Below are 15,970 nucleotides of genomic sequence, written 5' to 3' on the forward strand. Positions count from 1 at the left end.
GAGGACACTGTGACTGACTCTCCAACCTCTAGCTATACTTCTGTGCGAGCCTGAATGTTTGTGTCCCCTCAAACTTCAGATATTGAAACCTCAACCCCACTGCAATGGTGTTAGGAGGTGGGGCCCGTAGGAGGTGATTAGCTCATGAGGGTGAAGCCCTCACGATGGGATGTGTGTCCTTATAAAAGAGACCCTGAGAGCTCCCTTGCCCCTCTGCCATGTGAGGACACAGCAAGAAGATGGCATCTATGAATCAGGAGGCAGGACCTCACAAAATATATATATGAAAGTCGCTCAGTCATGTCCAACTCTTTGCAACCCCATGGACTATATGGTCCATGGAATTCTCCAGGCCAGAAAACTGGATTGGGTAGCCTTTCCCTTCTCCAGGGGATCTTCCCAACCCAGAGGTTGAACCCAGGTCTCCCACATTGCAGGTGGATTCTTTACCAGCTGAGCCACCAGGGAAGCCCAATAATACTGGAGTGGGTAGCCTATCCCTTCTCCAGCATATCTTCCCAACCAAGGGATTGAACCAGGGTCTCCTGGATTGCAGGCGGATTCTTTACCAGCTGAGCTACCAGGCAGGACCTCAGCAAACACTAAATCTACCAGCTCCTTGATCTTGGATTTCCCAGCCTCCAGAACCATAAGTAAACGTTTGTTGCTGGAGCTGCCTGGTCTGTGATCTTTTGTCCCGGCAGTCTAAATGGACTAGGACAATTTCTAGTGGCCAGCTGAGCATGTGCAGATGGGTACAGACTCGGCACCACTCTGTGTCCTGGCCTACCTCTGTGCGGAATGGACCAGTATGGAAACATCAGTAGAAATCACTCCGATTATTCAGCCATAACTCACAACAGGATAGCTGACTACAGCACCATCACCTGCTCAGAGAGGGTCTAGTGCAAAAGTCAATCACAGTATTACCCAAAGTCAGGGTCATGCTGTCTTAAATGGAAGACATCAACAGTCCAGTCTAAGCTAGACAGATACTCCCCAAACTTAACAATATACAGATGTGTAACTATATTCCAAAAAATAGTTACCACAGAAACACTGTTTTTACTAATGGATTTATATAGAGCACTCATTCATAGAGCAAAGTGTGTATTTGCAGCATAAAATCATTCTTTGCAAATTCTCTCAGGAAGAACCTACAAGTGACATGTAGTTTCTCTATAGCCCTGTTCTGTCAGCACGTCCAAAACTCAGTCTGTCATCTCCTCACCAAAGTCAACTCTGTTCTCAGCTGTAGCAAATGGGTTCACTGGTCAGTCAATGGCCTAAGCCAGAACCTGGTTACCATCAACCCTCCTCCTGCTCACAAAGTCTATCTTCCCAGTTGCTCCTGAATTTATCCACCCACCTCACCTACACTCAGCGGTCATTCAGGCCACCGTCTTCCCCCAGGACACTACAAAGCCTCCATGCCTGACTTCCTCTAATCCATTATCCACTGTCCTGTAATCTTTCTAAAATGCAAAATGGGATGTTCATTATCCTGCTTAAAGCTTTTCAATGGGTTCCATTAATTCTCAGTGTAGTTTTCAAATTTATTCATATGGCTTTTAAACTCTGATCAGTGTGAGCTACTATTTACTTCTCCTGGTTCATCTCTCACCATTGCTCACTCCAATTCTAGTTCCAACCAAACCGAACTTCTTCAGGCTCCCCAGACCTAGTCTGATCCTAGGCCTCAATCACTATCCCCACCCCCCGACCACGTTCCTTTTACCTCTGACCCATCACACTTGCTATTCCCTCCATTTACCTTCGGTCTCACCACCAGACATCACTGCCTCTAGAAAGCTTACCCTCACCTCTGGATTCTGCATGACCCCTTCTTTTGTGCTCCCAGAGCCCTTCAAAGTCCTCAACCTCATCTCCACTATCACACTTCTTCAGCTTTGTCCTCCACTAAGCCCCACACTATGCCACATCCACAGAATCCTGCAGGTCCATGGGACACTTGGCAAGGGAGCAAATCTACCTACCCTTGGCATAACCCCGTCAGTTCCACACTGCATGGCTGGAGGTACCTTGAGCTCCACTCTGCTGAGTCACTTGCAGGCCCTGCATAATAATCAGGCTCCCCATGCTTCTGCCCCTGGTCCCGTGGCCAAGTCCTCCTCACCCTGACTCAGTAAAAGGCAGCGTGCTTTACAACCCAATGTGTGTGTTAGAAACACAAAGAGTTAACAAGAGTCAAACTAGGAAATCCCAGGGCCCACGTTTAAGTTTCTGCATTTATTCTACGGTTATAAGAAATGAGAACTACTTGTATTCTGCATATTGCTAAGAAGAAAACTTCCCTCCAAAAGGTGGGAGCAACAAACATATCACTCAAAAAATATTCACTTTAGAGGATACTTTAATATATGACAGAAGTATTTTTTAAAGTGTACACATCTATAAACCATGCATCTAACAAATGTCCTAGATATGATGTACTTTTAAAAAGTAAATGCTCCATTATAAATGAAATAACAAATTACAGATGCAATGACATATAATCCTGGAAAATAAAAAAGTAGAAAAACTTAAATGTTCCAACATCCTACTACCCAAAGTCCACAATTTTTAAGATTTTCATTTAATTTCCTCCAGACATTTTACCATCATAGATTTTTGTGGAGGGCTTTTGGGACTTCTGTTTAATAAGAGTTTTAATCATATAACGTATGCAATTTTGTATCCTGATTTTCTTAACACTGTCATAAGTACTTCAAAACATTTTCTTCATAAATATTTTAATAGCCAATAATATATTACCCAGTGGATAACTTAACCAGCCTGCAAATGCACCCTTAAAAATAATTCTATAATATGTATCTTTTACACATAAAGCCTCTCTGTACTTAAAAATATTCCTTTGATGGGTTCTAGGTGGTTGCTACATCAATGAATATGATAACTTTTAAGGCTCTTGATACATATAGCCAATGTAACATAAGTGTGTGACATTTTTGCTACACCCAGGTAAGTACTAGGTCTTAAAACTTTCTGTCTAAATTTCGGCCTTTGTTAACTGAGAAATTGTAATATCTTCATTACAGAAGTAAATGCCGTTTTAAAAAACCTACAAAAATCCAAACGCATGTAAAATAAATATAAAATCAGTCCCAGAAAATTCAATCTCCCCTATTCTCCTCCCCTCAGAAGAAGTAATCACAATATATTTTCCACATATTTTTCTAGACGTATCTCTATTTTCATTCAGAACACACACACACACAACCACACACATTATTATTTTGTTTTCTATCTTACAAAAAATGGAACTAAACTTGCTCAAAAATATATTCTAGATATCCATCCAGGCTATGTCAATACATACAAATCTGCCTTTCTTTTTAAAAGCTACCTAACATTCCACAATGTAGATGCAACAAACTTTTTCTGCATTCATCTTCAGCTTTTCCTCTTTATAAGTGATACTGTGACAGACTTCATTCATACTTAAACTTGTATGCTCTTATTAGAATATCCCCAATTCCCTGAAGTGTATCTGCTGGATGAAAGCATATGGCTGTTTTTCAAATTTTGATAAGTTTAACCAAATTGTCATCGGGAAAGGGCAGACTAATTTCAGTCAATTCTAAAGGAAAGCAACCCTGAATATTCATTGGAAGCACTGATGCTGAAGCTCTAACACTCTGGGCCACCTGATGCGAAGAGCCAACTCACTGCAAGACCCTGATGTTGGGAAAGATTGAGGGAAGGAGCAGAAGGGGGCGACAGAGGATGAGATGGTTGGATGGCATCACCAACTCAGTGGAAAACGAGCTTGAGCAAACTCTGGGAGATGGTGAAGGACAGGGAAGCCTGGCGTGCTGCAGTCCAAGGGGTCACAAAGAGTCAGACACAACTTACCAACTGAACAACAACAAAGACTGAATCAGGTAGCTTTTCCTCTACATACTTGGATAGCATTTTAATTTGCCTGAGAGCCATTCCCTCCTCTACAAAATCTCACTGTTTTAATTCCCATTTCCCTAATCACAAGTGAGGCTGAATTTCCTGTCATCGCTTTGACACTTTCATTTCTCTATGAGAACTATTCACATCCTCCATTCATTTCTTAACTATGTCAATTGTATTATCCTTTGTTTGTGAAGTCGCTCAGTCATGTTTGACTGTCTGTGACCCCATGGACTGCAGCCTACCAGGCTCCTCTGTCTCTGACCTGGGATTTTCCAGGCAAGAGTACTGCAGTGGGTTGCTATTTCCTTCTCCAGGAGATCTTCCCAACCCAGGGATCAAACCCAGGTCTCCCGCATTGTAGGCCGACACTTTACCATCTGAGCCACCAGGGAAGTGGCTTTTTATTATTATTTTTGTTTGTTTGTACATGTTACCAAAACTTTGCCCCCATTCTGTCAACTTATAATGTTTTTACATCACACAGAAATATCAGCTTTGATGATGTTCAAACTTATCAGTCTCTTTAGATTTGGGGCCTTAGTCTTACCTATTAATAAACTGCTTACCCTAGAAACTTATTTTCCAACATAATAAATTCTCTTATATTTTCTTCTTATACTTTTACAGGTGTTTTTGTCTTTAAGCTCATTCTTTAATGCAAGTAAGTCATTTTGAATAAGGGGAAGCAGAATCTTTCTTTCCAAATAGTCATTTATCCCTCTACAATGTATCCAACATTATATCCAATGTATCCAACTCAAAATACCAACTTTATTATATAATAAATTCCTCTCTACATAAATGGGTTACTGGACTCTACTTTGTTCCATGTACCAACCTCTCTATTCCTGCACTCACCATTTACATAACTGTACCATTACAGTATGTTTTGATATTTGGCATAGCAAATCCTTCATCATTATTTTCAACTTGAAAAATTTCTTGGCCACTCGAGCATATTTAGTCCTCTGGACAAATTTTAGAAGCAATTTATCAAGTGTCCAAAAGTAAGTCTCACTGGGATTTCAACTGGAATTACACTGAAGTTACAGTTTAATTTGTTGAGTACTGCAAGCTTTACAAAGATGCAGTCCCTTTCCAAAACATATAATGTCTGCCCACTTATTTGGGTTAGCTTTTAAATTCTTCAGGTAAAAATTCCTACTTTTTTCATAGAGCTTTTGTACGTTTGTGTGTTACTCTTAAATGTCTTCTGGTTTTGTTGCTGTTGAGAATACAGTCTTACTTTTCTACAGGAATAATTACAAATTACTTGATTATCAGTGAGATTATACATCTTTCTAAATGTCAAACAAATTATATCTATATCCACTGAACTATTGAGCCACATCCTGCAACCATGTGTGTGGATTTTCATTTTCTCATTGATTTGTGTGAGTTCTTTACGTGTTGAAGATATTAACTCTTCACTTATATTTGTCATTACTATTTTAGGATTTCGTTTTTCCTTTCTTCTTAAAGAAGTTTTAAATGTTCATGTAGTCCAATACAGATTTTAACTAATAACAGATTTGAATGTCTCGTGGGTGCCAGGACCTGTACCTCTTTCTCTCTCAACACCTGTATGATGGTATCATTTTCCCAAAATTCCAGTTCAAGTCTGTCTGATGGCTAAGCCTGTTCTCTGTTCACCTCGGCGTGCAGAACTCCTTTTCCCAGATGTTCACCTATTTTTAAGGGTTTTTTTAATGTGGGCATTATTTTAAAAGTCTTCATTGAATTTGTTACCGTATTGCTTCTGTTTTATGTTTTTGGCCCTGAGGCATGTGGGATCCCTGACCAGGGATCAAACCTGTACCTCCTATATTAGAAGATAAAGTCTTAACCACTGGACCATCAGTGAAGTCCAGCCTAGATGCTTAATATTTACTTCCTTATCTTCTCTGATTTGGAGGGCATTCGTGATGGTTTGTCACTTATTACACTTCCATACACTTTCATCTTTAGGGTGCTGAATAGGTTCCAGTGACCTGCCCAGATACTCTGAAGCTAGTGTGACACTGTTTAAACACAACTGGCTCTACAATATGTTCAAACAATTAGATAGACCTTGTTCTAGTTTATTACTCACTATTCTATCCAGTGCACCTGAAAAGGGGGATCTCTATAGCATTTAAGTATCACATCCAGGGATACGGCCTATCCTTCAGTTTAAGACATTCTTCCTTTATCTTTCAGGGTATTGTTTGGTCTCTTCCAGGCAGGTCAGTCGCACTTGTCTTGATGAAACTGTGTTTACTTGTTTCATGGTTTTTTGCATTGTGATCAGAGCCTGCTTTTTTGCTTTTCCATTTTAGTTTCTGAAAAAGTTATTATTAGTATTCAGAAAGCTATAAATATTATATACTCACTGTGTGCCCAGCTTTCTCATTTTTTTTGTCTAGTATTTTTTTCTGTTATTCTCACTTTTTTTTGGCAAACAGCATTTACAATATTTCCCTTCTTTTCATTTTTAGAACCTCACCTCACTCTTTATTTCATGCATTCCTGCTTTGACAAAACTTACCAAAAATATGTTAAATATCCCAAATTCTGACTCTCTCTGATCCTATTCTGTTAAGCATAGTATGAATAATTAGTTTATCATATGTGCGTTTTGCATAAAAAAGTGCATCTTTATGCTTACTTTTAGAAAATAAAAAATTATTTATTTTTGCAAATATCTATTTTGACCTTAGTTTAGCTGGTAGTTTGAAGTCAATGTGAACTAGAAGGGAAAGACCATCTCTCTTCTTGACAGACCTCTGACATCGCCTACCTGGTCTTCCCTACTTTCACTCCCCACTCCCACATGCTGCAGGTAGCAGCAGCTGGAGTGGTTGTTTAAAAATGCAAATCTGATTAAGTCATTCCCTTGTTTAAAACCCAACCCTTGTAATGGTTTCCCATTTCACTCAGGATTAAACAAAACATCCTTAACCTGCCCTACAAGACCCTACATGATTTGGCCCCCTGCCTAGCCACACTTGCCCCTCACCCACCATAGCCTATCCACAAGTCATTCTTTCAGTTCCCGGAATGGGCAAAGCTTTCCCCCTTCTGGGCCTTCCCACATGCCGTTCCCCTGCCTGGAAAATTATCCCCCATCTCATTCTACACTGACACCTACTCACCCCTCAGATCTCAGCTCAAAGCTTATTTTTGCAAAAAAGTCTTTTCTGGGTCCTCGCTCTGCAATCTAAAATTTGGTTCCCTTATCAATACTTTCTCATAGCCAGTGCTACCTCACTTTCATAGCAGATACCGGTTTGTGATTATACAAGCAGCTGCGTGATTGTGTTTAATTTCTGATCCCTTCTGCCCACATAACGTAAACTAGAAGAGAACAGGGGCAAGCTGACTTTGGTGGCCATGCTAGAAACATTCGTGTACATCTGAATAAAAGAAAAAAACTACCTACATACCTCTTAATTGTGCCTTTTACATCTTAATATGATAACCATCACATTACTGAATATGTATGTAAACTGTTAAAACTGATACCGCTGGCAAATTCAGTAAGAATCCACTTTACTCAAAGGACATAAAAACTAACCTGAATCTGTTGCTGCTACAGAAAAACACAAACAAATTTACATCACTAGAAAGTTGTTTATATATTATGAGTGTTTTATGTAGTGTTCAATTTGCTGATGTTTCATTCACAGTCAACTAATTTTTATGCCTTATTTTTCAAAGCATGTAAAGCACTACAAAAAATACGTTTTGTAAAATACTCTTTCAGAAGTCTAAAGAGTACTTGATAAAAATATGACAAAATCAGAAATTAAACAGCATTCAAAGTTGGCTATCTGTAGTATTTTATAATATACATATCTGGCCAAAGATGGAAATAAAAATTGTAGTGCAAATTAAAAAATCCCTTCAGATCACAAAATCAACATTATATACTACTTTATACTCTACAAAGACTTTCACACACATCATATCACTGAACTTGGTAGAGTAAATAGAGCAGATATTATCACTACTTATAGAAAAGAAAACTCAGGCTTAGAGTGATTAAATGTCTTCCTCAAGGTCACAGGACTTTAAAACAGGAGTCACAATTAAAACAGAGTCACAATTACGGAGGGGTGGGGGTTGTCCCCACATGTAAATTTCTGAACCAAAGAGAACGCCCATCATAAACAGTTTATTTAATAAGTGTAGATTTGTGCTCTCTTCATTGAAATTTCAGTAGAGAACAACCAAAAAAACTTTTTTTAATGTAAAGTTAAATCATAAATTGCCATCAGTTCAGGAAATGGCTAAATAAACTATGGTGACCTCAAACTATGGAACATGATACAGCAGTTCTGCAAAATGACTGAATGCATCCTATGCTAAAAACGGAAAGCTAGAGAGCACTCACACTTGTTAAAACAGTCGAAGATAATACAAGCACACACTGGCGTAAAAACATTTCTAAAGATCTAGAAGGTTATACACAGTTGTTATCTCTGGGAACAGAGGTCTATAATCAAAGACATTAGCCATCTCTGTGATGTTTTAATTTTTACAAAGAAAAGGTTTTACTTTGTTGATTTAAAAGTAATTCTTAAGATTTAACCAATCTGTGGGGTGAACAAGATCATTTTTCTGGGTCTAAAAAACTGTGCATCTATAAAAGGAGGAGGAACCCCCGCTTAAAAAAAAAATACATATATAGCAACAAAAACAGTTCAATTATCTTAAAACAATAAACATCACAAAACTTTCCTTTAAAAAAGGCAATAGCTTAGAATTTTTTTAAATATCTAGTCTCCTTTGTTGCAATAAGACAACCAAAAAACTATCAACTAGGACAGTCCGGAACAGGCTCCTCCGGGAGAGATTTAGTTGTTAAGAGTTGGGCAACGAAGGTTTCACAAAGGAGCTGAGTTTTGAGGGAAATGAGAGGTGACTGGTCAGAGAGATGCGGGAAGATTAAGCCAGATGGGGAAATGCCTGGGAAGTGGATATACTGAGTTAATCAGAAGCAGGGCCCAGGAAGAAAACTGGAGTAAAGTCCTGAAAGAGAAGAGGATTCCTTTGGATGTGGGAGGTTAGAGGGAGCTCGACTGCGCTGCCATCCAGTTTACCTGGGTGAGAATCCGGCCCTTGTTATGGTCAAACAATGGAGGCGTCCAGCGGCAGCAGCGATCTGCGCTGGGTGCCCGGAGGGTTCCTCATCACCTGAGTAGGATGCTCCGCTGGCTCTGCTGGGACGCGAGGCGCTCTTAAAAAAAAAAAAAAAAAAAAACACACACACACACACAACATCACACCATGCAGCCAGGCTTCTCCGCGGCACAGCCCTGCTCCCTTGATCCCACGGCGCGGCCATTACCGCCTCTCCGGGGACCCGCCTGGAAAGGCTCCAAGGCGCGGCTTCACGGGTTTCTAAAGCTGTTTTGCTCCCCCTTCCCTCGGCTCCAACAACAATGGAGCCCGGCTCAGGAGTCTGGGTCCCGCGGGGCCTCCGCCCGGCCTCGCCCCGGTCGCTGCCCCTCCGCCGCCGCGCGCCCTGGCCGCCATCTGTGACCCCCGCTCCCCGGCACTGCGGGCCCACGCCGGCTCGCCGAGGCCCAAAGTCAGGCTGCCCTTCCCCGGGCCGGCCCGGGTGGCCGCCGGGCCGCCCGGCTGCGCGGAGCCACTGTGACCTTTCCCACCCGATGCCTGGGCGCTCACCCCGGCTCCAGGCCCATCGTAAGTGATGGGTTGTTTTTCTTTTCTTTAATCCACTCATCCTCCTTCCGACCCAGTACCCGCTCCCTGGCCACCCCCGCTAGCCCCCGCCTTGATCCCGAAAAGAAATAAAGACACTACAGCCCGGCCACCCCAGAACTCACTCCAAGTGAGGGGTTGAAGCGCCCCAGGCCGCGCACTCCGCGCACCCACCCTCCCTCTCCTCAAGGGACACCTCACAGGTGCGCCTCCGAGCCGCGCGCGCGCGCTCCGCACACCCAGACGCCTCCGGGGGACAGCGCGCGTGCGCACGCACGAGACCGGCGAGCCCCGGGGGAGCGGGGGCCGCACGCATGCGCGCCGCCCGGCCCTCGCCCCTTCCCCCCCACCTCGGCTCTGCCCCCGCCCCCGTCGGCTGCCCGCGCGCGCCTTCCCCCCTCCCCAATCTCAGGCCTGTCACGGGTACCCCCCCAACCCCCACCGCCCAGCGCGCGCGCTCCCGCTCGCCCGCCTCGCTCCTCCTCCTCCCCCCCGCCCCACCCGGGCCCGCGTTACCCTGGGCAACCGCAGTGCGGCCGCACCTGAGCTGTGCGCCTGCGTCCCACCGGCCAGACCCTCCCTTCCCCTAGGTCGGTTCCCCAGCCCCGCACAGCTGCGGGAGAGTGGGGGCGGGGCGTCACCCCGTCCCCGCGAAGTGAGTATCGATCGGCTTTCCCCGCCCCTCCCTGCAGACACAGACCCGCCGCCGCCGCCGCCGCCGCCGCGCCGGCGCCTCGTCAGCCCGCCGGGTCAGCGCGGCCAGGCCTTCTCGCCGCCCCGGCCCCCCGCTCCCAGCGTGCACCGCGGCGAGCGCTCGGGTGGGAGCCGGCGAGATGCGCTCGGCGGGCGGTGCCCACTGACCTCCCTCGGCGGCCCGGCCGGGGCAGGGCCGGAGCCAGGAGCCAGCCCCGCCCGCCGCCCCGCCCATGGGCCGCCGGCCCCCGCAGCCTCCCGCCCCGAGGATCGCGCCGAGGGGGGGAGCCGCCTGAAGGACCGCGACGGCTGCGCCCGCAGGTGAGGCGGGGCCCGAGGTGTGATCGAGTCCAGCCCCGCTCACCTGGCGGTACCTGCAGGGAGGCTCTGCGGGTGCCGGCGAGGGGCGGCGGCACCTGTCGCAGTGGGAACTCGTTTAGATAAATTTTCAAGCCCTCACTGCAAGGGGAGGGGTGGTCCAGACCTACCGAGTGGGGAAGGGTGTCCCCTTACGGAGACATGTCGGGGGGATGAGGCGGGGGGTGAGGAACGAATAGGTGGAAAGGAGGGCAAAAGTGAGGCGCGGCGATTCCGCGTTGGCTGCTTGCAGGGTCTTCCAGCCCGTTATAGGGAGGGGGTTGCCCTTGCCAGGGCCACAGTCCAGGCTGGGGTGCGAACCCACCGCGCACCAAAGCCAATCCGAAGGGGTGGAGAGGGCGGCCCAGGGGCCTCTCCTGCCAGCCCCGGGGTGGGATTGTAGGGTGAGGGATCCGCATTGCAGGTGCACTGGGAGCGCCCGAGGGCCTGGCCCTGCTTTGTCTGGGAGGCCGTGGGGAGGCGGCCATCCGAACCCACGTCGCCTTTTCAAATGCGTTTTAGCACCCCGTGGACGTTAGAGACCCTCCCAGATAAGTTGCATTGTCTCCTGTCCTGATAACCCTTTACGTAAGTACTCTACCTTTACAGCCCTTTTCTGAAGCTTTGGTGTGAGCTTTAGTTTACCCTAAATAACGATTTGTTTGTGATTCATGAAACTGAGCGGAATGCAAATATGCAGCAGGGCTCCAGGCTCGGCTACAGAGCCGCCGTCTACTACAGCGAGTACTCTAGTTTATCTAACTTACCTGTTTTCATGCTGACTTGTATTAATTAGAAGCTTTGGTATTGGGCAGTATGATCTATTTCTATAATGAAATGAAGTGGCCTTAAGAGGAAGTGTGATCGCGTTGTTATTTAAGTTGCAGCAATCAGTCTTAATAACAAAATACAAGCCGCCCAACTGTCCTACCGTAATGTATTACTCATTTCCAGAAACCTACCTGTAAGAGTGTTAATGCTAGAATTGCCGTTTTAAGACTTTTAAGTCTGAAATGTATTTCAAGAGACTTATTATTGTTTTATTAAATGGGTTTTGTTTTGCACAATCAAGAATTCCTCTACATTGTCTTGCCATTGAATTGCAAGGAAAATAATGCTAACATTTAAAGTGACTTTTACCTCCAAAGATGTTTTGAATTTATTTCTTTTGGCTAAATGTTCATTTTATATGAAATATATTTGGGGAGAAGGTTTAAAGGTTTGTGGTAAATTTATATGTGTGTGTCTTTATACACGTTTACATGTGCATAGACACTACTGGAATACCTTAAAATAGTTTTTATTATTCCTCTGCATCATGATGTAATTAGTAAATTTAGTTTAGATATACTTAATATCTAAAGTACCGGACAATAATTTGTGTATATGAGATTTTTTACTGTAGCGTTTGTAGATGCAACAGTCAAACAGGTTTCTTGGCAATTAGATATTTTTATTGTTAATTCTTTTCAAAAAGAACAAATGAATCCTTTTACTTACGGCAGAAAATCACTCTTGTGGGTGCATAACTTTCATCTGTCATTCACTGGATAAATTCATTTTAGCATCATCATTACTTGACAGAGTGCATTTGCGGCAATACTGATGTTAACAGCATCAAGACTTTTTAGACATACTTATTTTTATATTTATTTATCATTTTCTCATATGGCAAGAAAAGAAGAAGCCTTTTTTCTTTTATCTGGAACAAGGTCAGCCATAAAAAGTCCTTAAGACATAGTGGATACACTATGTTTGTTAACCGAGATTAATTCTATCTACTAGATTGGGTATCCTTAAAGGGCAGAAACTAGGCGCCTTTATATGCTTCCCTCACCAAGTGTGCAATAAATGTTTGATTCAGATTAACCATTCCAGACTAGTTCGGTAGGTGCTAGCTTAATGACACCAATTTTCACATCTCCAGCTTTGATGTTTAAACCAGCAGAAAGGTTGGGCAGAGGAGTGAACGTGTCCTATTTGTCTTCAAATATTCAAGGTCTGTCAGCAGCAGAGGGATTTTGTGTGTTTTAGAGTATTTCCATGAGATCCAACAAAGGCAAGTAGTACTTGCAGAAAGGCAGACTTCACTTTGATGTAAAAAGCACAAGTTGCTTATAATTAGAACGTCCAGTGGCAAGAAGGGACTGCTCTTTCCCTGCAGATTTTCTGAATAATCTGGTCCCCTGCTGGGCAGGAATGGCTGCTAGGAGGTACCCCCGTTGGCATGAGAGAGGTCTTCTGAGGGGGGCTGAGGGACTGCAGTGGCAGTCTGATTGGAGGGCATCGTGGTATCTTTTTATTTCTTACTCTGACTTCTGCAGTTTGGGCATAACAACACCCCACACACCTACTTCCCTCCTCGGAAGATTGTTACCAGGACAGAGGCCTACCTGATACCAGAGATGATTCTAAGCCTACTTTCTTTGCATTTGTGTGGGGCTTTACAGGTAATAAAGCACTCTCACATCCCGTGTCTTATTTTAAAAGACTCTTCTTAATTATGCATGATTTTTTCTCTTGGCTTTTATTTTCTATAATAAACATTTAATCAAGAGGAAAATTACCCTTTTCTAGGAAGACAAGCAGGAGAGGCTTTTTTTTTTTTTTTAATGGAATGATGTCAGTCATTCTTTCAAGAGTCAGCAGGTTGTGAAGATGAATAGATTTTTTTCTTCTTAGCTGAAATCATTTTTTGAAAGATACTGGTTAAGGGCTGACTCTTGTGCTTGTGCTGCATTTTAGTTTGTTTACTTCATTACTCAAACATGACTCAAATTTCACAGCCAGAAGTCCAGTCATATCCACTGACAGTTTAGTTGCACTTGACTTTTCCCCATATGTCTGCCCCATACATGTTGGCAGGTAAAACACAGTTGAGAAGCAGAATCACAGTGGTCCAAAAAGATGAGGTGAATTGGAGTTTGTGTTTGAAGAAGGAAAAGATGTGTCCCATTTGTACTAAGCCCAAACCTGGGAATGATGATTTGTCAGTGATAAGAATGATGCTCTGTCTGTTACAACAAAGATGAGGCTATTCACTGTCAATCACAGTACATGTATTAAGTGGATCAGTGGGGTTAGGACTCTGTCTGTGGTCCAGGAGCAGAGCTGGAGGTTCCTGTGAACAGTAGAGAACCCAATAAATACTGTCTGCACAAGGATTTAAGTGGAACATGAGTTAGACCAGATTCTGAGCTCTTCAATTTAGGAAGAGGTTGGGGGTGGGGGGTGGTAAAACAGCTCTGAATTAATGTATATGTGTAATTAATTAAAAAAAAACTTTAAAAAAGTTCCTCACTTTTGTTCTTTAGCAGATGAGTTTGTCCCATGCTTTTGTGCCTGTTATCCACCAGCTGGATTTGGGTGTGACTATTTAAATAACATAAAGATTTTAAAAATTTGCTTGAACCAGAGATGCACTGTTTATTTATACTTTATGCATGAAAGAAAAAGAGAAGAATACCAAGTTCTTCTGGCCAACCAAAAAATCAAATAAGGACACCTTACGAGTATTGATTTATTCCTTGAGGGGAAAAAAATTGCAGATGCTGTTTTAAATATTATGATCAGGACAACAAATTATCAAGTAAGGCAACCAGTTAGAAAGCAGCTTTTTTGTAGGTGAAAGGTTACATTTTACAGAATCTCGGCATAATCTCTGAAGGCATCTCACAGATGTCTTAAAAGACCCCTTTGTTAATCAGAAAACCAGAGTTTATGTTTTTACCCGAGTTTCCACACTGGGGAGCAAATGAATACTTTTATGATTATCCCTGTATACCACTTTATCAGAAATAACCATTTGAAGCAAGAATTCTCTACTCCTCTGGGCCTGTAAGGGAAGAGGGATTAAGTGTTGTCCTCTTTTCAAGATCCTTCCTACTAGCTGATTCTCGGGAGTGAGCAGTGCAATTCCATCAGCTAGCAAATGGCATCCCACTCCAGTGTTCTTGCCTGGAGAATCCCAGGGACAGGGGAGCCTCGTGGGCTGCCGTCTATGGGGTCGCACAAAGTCAGACACGACTGAAGCGACGCAGCAGCAGCAGCAGCACACAAGAACAAGCCTGAGATGCTAAAAGCTACAATAAAGAAAACAAAATAGAAGAATGCTTTTAATAATGGAATTCTAGGCATACAATATTCTGCTGCTACAATCTTTCTCTTTGTTGCCTCTTTGACAACACTTAAGATGTTACATTTAGACCCATGTAAGATCCATGATCATTTCCTCTTCAGAGTTCCTCTGTACCCTGTTTCTAAATGCAGGCTGAACCCCTGTTATTTACTACATAGGTAAGAGGATTTTACTCCTTGGAAGAAAAGTTATGACCAACCTAGATAGTATATTCAAAAGCAGAGACATTACTTTGCCGACTAAGGTCTGTCTAGTCAAGGCTATGGTTTTTCCATTAGTCATGTATGGATGTGAGAGTTGGACTGTGAAGGCTGAGTGCTGAAGAATTGATGCTTTTGAACTGTGGTGTTGGAGAAGACTCTTGAGAGTCCCTTGGACTGCAAGATCCAACCAGTCCATTCTGAAGGAGATCAGCCCTGGGATTTCTTTGGAAGGAATGATGCTCAAGCTGAAACTCCAGTACTTTGGCCACCTCATGCGAAGAGCTGACTCATTGGAAAAGACTCTGATGCTGGGAGGGATTGGGGGCAGGAGGAGAAGGGGACGACAGAGGATGAGATGGCTGGATGGCATCACTGACTCGATGGACATGAATCTGAGTGAACTCCGGGAGTTGGTGATGGACAGGGAGGCCTGGCGTGCTGTGATTCATGGGGTCGCAAAGAGTTGGACACGACTGAGTGACTGAACTGAACTGAACTAAAGAGGATTTATGAGGCATTTCTTTTTTATTTGTTTGGCTGCACCGCGTCTTAGTTTCTGCATGTGGGATCTAGGTTTCCTGACCAGAGATCAAACCTGGGCCCCTTGCACTGGGAGTCTTGGCCACTGGACCACCAGGAAAATCCATCTGAGGCATTTCTCATGTGACATTGCTGCCACATATTAATGATGATTCCCAGGATTATTACAGTACTGATTTTCTTAAAGTCACACAGTCCACCTGGAAATGAGTGGCACCACACTCTGAAAGGGCCACCTTGAGTGTAACCTCACTGTGAAAACCCTGGCTCCCCAAGGTACAGGTCCATTCCTGTCATGGCTTAATCATCCAGAGGCCGCCATATTTTTCTAATGGTTTCCAATGTAGTTTCTCTTACAATGACAAGTGTATGTGATGAGGTTCCTGCCACACTCCAGACATCG

The 15,970-nt window shown here is 43.7% G+C and overlaps 1 protein-coding gene across 3 annotated transcripts in view; it reads right to left on the reverse strand.

The window, feature by feature from the left end:
* The window catches only part of ZNF664 (zinc finger protein 664), a 34,075-nt gene extending 24,205 nt beyond the window's left edge, over positions 1–9,870 (reverse strand). For 2 of the 3 annotated variants that reach the window (XM_068989847.1, XM_068989845.1), the window contains exons 1-2: positions 9,762–9,835; positions 9,012–9,148 (exon numbers count right to left, since the gene is read on the reverse strand). The gene's annotated coding sequence lies outside the window, so the exon portion shown is untranslated. Of the gene's footprint in view, positions 1–9,011; positions 9,149–9,761 lie in introns of all 3 variants that reach the window. The other variant, XM_068989846.1, reaches the window with a different exon arrangement.
* Between the last annotated feature and the right edge of the window lie 6,100 nt (positions 9,871–15,970).

This window comes from Capricornis sumatraensis, chromosome 17 (assembly GCF_032405125.1).
Source record: "Capricornis sumatraensis isolate serow.1 chromosome 17, serow.2, whole genome shotgun sequence".
In the NCBI taxonomy this organism is placed as follows: Eukaryota; Metazoa; Chordata; class Mammalia; order Artiodactyla; family Bovidae; genus Capricornis; species Capricornis sumatraensis.